This window comes from Giraffa tippelskirchi, chromosome 5 (assembly GCF_054371585.1).
Source record: "Giraffa tippelskirchi isolate mGirTip1 chromosome 5, T2T-mGirTip1v1.2.pri, whole genome shotgun sequence".
Taxonomy (NCBI): domain Eukaryota; kingdom Metazoa; phylum Chordata; class Mammalia; order Artiodactyla; family Giraffidae; genus Giraffa; species Giraffa tippelskirchi.
The window spans coordinates 104,486,895-104,490,234 of NC_137279.1; positions in this window are offsets into that span (position 1 = coordinate 104,486,895).

Here is a 3,340-nt window from a genome sequence, read left to right on the forward strand (position 1 = left end):
GGAGAGTTAAGCCAGGCAAGCCCATGCCTGAACGCAGGGACCCTCATCCAGACTCCACCCCACAACCACCTATTTTACTTATGTGAGTTTACCCATGGAAAGCACTTAAGACAGCTCCCGGCACATACTAAGTGCTATGTAGGTATAAGTTATCACTCCTGTTGTAATTGCTGTTGTTGATGGTGTCATCACCAGGGGAGAGGACTGGAAATCTCCCTTCCTTGTGGCTTTCATTGCAACCCTGTCCTGGAAAGAACCCAGAGTGATTTACCTTCCCAACCTCCACTTTCCCTAAAGATGAATCTCGTATATTAAGTATGGCTGGTTGCTTATTCTTCTTGGGGACAACAAATTCCTAGACCTCTTGGAAATGAGGAACTAACCCCATGTCAAGCCATCTGTGAAACTTTTCCTAATTTGCCCACATACAGTTCATCACACACACCACTTCTGGTTGGTCCTATGGCCCCACACCATCAGAGCATTTGCCACATTGTGCTGGAGTCTTTATGTATTTATCTGTTTCTCCCACCAACTTGGGAGTTTCTTTTGGGCAAGAACTGTGCTGGCTCATCTCTGTAGTCCCTTTCCATTTTCTTTTAACTGTAAAAAAAAGCAAAGAAACAGATTTTTATTTTTTGCATGTTGACACTCAATTCAGTTCAGTAACTTCAGTCATGTCCAACTCTTTGCGACCCCATGGACTGCAGCACGCCAGGACTCCCTGTCCATCACCAACTCTTGAAATTTACTCAAACTCATGTCCATTGAGTCAGTGATGCCATCCAACCATCTCATCCTCTGTTGTCCCCTTCTCCTCCCACCTTCAATCTTTCCCAGCATCAGGGTCTTTTCCAATGAGTCAGTTCTTCACATCAGGTGGCCAAAGTATTGGAGTTTCAGCTTCAGCATCAGTCCTTCCAATGAATATTCAGGACTGATTTCCTTTAGGATTGACTGGTTGTATCCCCTTGAAGTCCAAGGGACTCTCAAGAGTCTTCTCCAACACCACAATTCAAAAGCATCAATTCTTCTGCGCTCAGCTTTCTTTATAGTCCAACTCTCACATCCATACATGACTACTGGAAAAACCATAACTTTGACTAGATGGACCTTTGTCAGCAAAGTAATGTATCTGCTTTTTAATATGCTGTCTAGGTTGGTCATAACTTTTCTTCCAAGAGCAAGCATCTTTTAATTTCATGGCTGCAGTCACCATCTGCAGTGATTTTGGAGCCCAAAAAAGTAGTCTGTCACTGTTTCCACTGTTTCCACTTTTTCCCCATCTATTTGCCATGAAGTTATGGGACCAGATGCCATGATCTTTGTTTTCTGAATGTTGAGTTTTAAGCCAAGTTTTTCACTCTCCTCTTTCACTTTCATCAAGAGGCTCTTTAGTTCTTCTTCACTTTCTGCCATAAGGGTGGTGTCATCTGCATATCTGAGGTTATTGATTTTTCTTCCAGGAATAGATTCAAGAGATTAGATCTGATATTGACACTGGAAGTTTCAAAACATGAATATTTATGTATATATTCATCAGAAGTTGTTAAATCAGCTGGAGTTTGGAGAAGGTCGGGGCTAGAGATATACATTTAAGAGTCATTTGTACAAACTGATACTTGGAATGATGAGTGTGGATAAAGTGAGATTTTACAGAGAGGAGGAGGGCCACAAAACAAACCTGGGGAATTTGTGCTTTTAAAATTCTTGCCCTTTGTCTCCACCAGAGAGCCAATTGCACCTCCCTCCCATTTTCAAAAGGTTCAATCCTTCTCTAAGCTCTGGGACTGATTTTGACCATAGGGAAATTTAAGGAGCTCTGAATCTTTTTTAAGCTTTCATTAACCTCTGTAACTAATCCAAGATGTTTTGTTATTGCTTAATTGCTAAGTTGTGTCCAACTCTTTTTGTGACCCCATGGACTGTAACCCACCTGGCTCCTCTGTCCATGGGATTTCTCAGGCAAGAATACTGGATTTGTGTTGCCATTTTCTTCTTCAGAATATCTTCGCAACTCAGGGATCAAACCCGCATCTCCTGCATTGGTAGGCAGGTTCTTTATCACTGAGCTACCAGGGAATCAGCCACCCAATATATAAACCAAGCCTGAGAAGTGAGTCTCTGCCTTATTCATAAAGTCTTCATCCTATGATAATCTTTCTAGAATCTCAATTCTAGTCTATCTTGGCCATGAGGTACATATCCATCACAATAAGTATACAAGATTGAGATAAGATTGACTAAATGAGATGAAGGATAGATTGGTGATCCAAAAAATAAAATCTTAACATCATACCAAACCTTAATACGTGAGTCAAAAGCAAGGTCATGAGTACAGAAAGCAGTTGCTGATATCAATTCCTGAGTTATCACAACAGAAGGGACAATGTACAAGTGTAAGATTGCATGGGAGCTCCCAAAGTCAAGGGCCAACAGAATTTACCAGTATTCGTAAAAACCTGAGAAACCAGGCACTTTTATCCCCCTCAGAGGAAATATGTCTTATTATCAACCATTGTAGAGGACAATTGGGAAGTATATTTCAAAAGCTTTAAATAAAAGATTTATATAGACCCATTGATCCTGTTGTTCTACATCCAGCCATTTGATCCATGAAAATAAAGAATCTTTAGCATGGATACTGATGATCGTAGACAAGATAGAGAGGAAAACAAAGCCTCCTCATTAATAACCTTCCAGAATTATATGCACATATAAATTATGACTAAGGCTAAAGTTTTGTTAAAATCTTGGTAAGCAACTGTTGGAGTTCTATAGATGGAACTACATCAATCTGTGTAGAAAAACAATCTTCATATGAGAAAGCCTGATTGGTTGACCATTTAGTTTTTTATGCTTCCTATTTCCTGTGGAGGCATGAAGAGCTTTGAGGTTGTGCTGACAGCTTTGATAGAAGCAGAGGTCAGTAGGGTCCAGTTGCTCTTAAATGCCCGGAAAACTAACAGATTGACCCTCTTAAAAGATCAAATCAAGCCCTGACTGACCCACCCAATTCATGTATCAGCTGACTTACAGACCTTAAACTTTATCTTAGCCATCTCGCCAATAAACTTAGATCAATTCAACCATTCATTGCCCCGTGATTGCCTATCATACAGTCATTGTAAAACAATGCAATTTAATCATCTGCGGTCAATTAAATCATGGTACATTGTATGTATAGTGATAGGCTAGTTTTCCAGTTAAGTGGCATCAATGACACATACTAAAAATTCAGTTTACCTGCCGTACTTCTAAAATATTAAAATCAACAAAAAAGCCGAGATGATCAGTTTGATATACATGCTTTCTGGAGAAAGGAGGAATTTTACAGCTC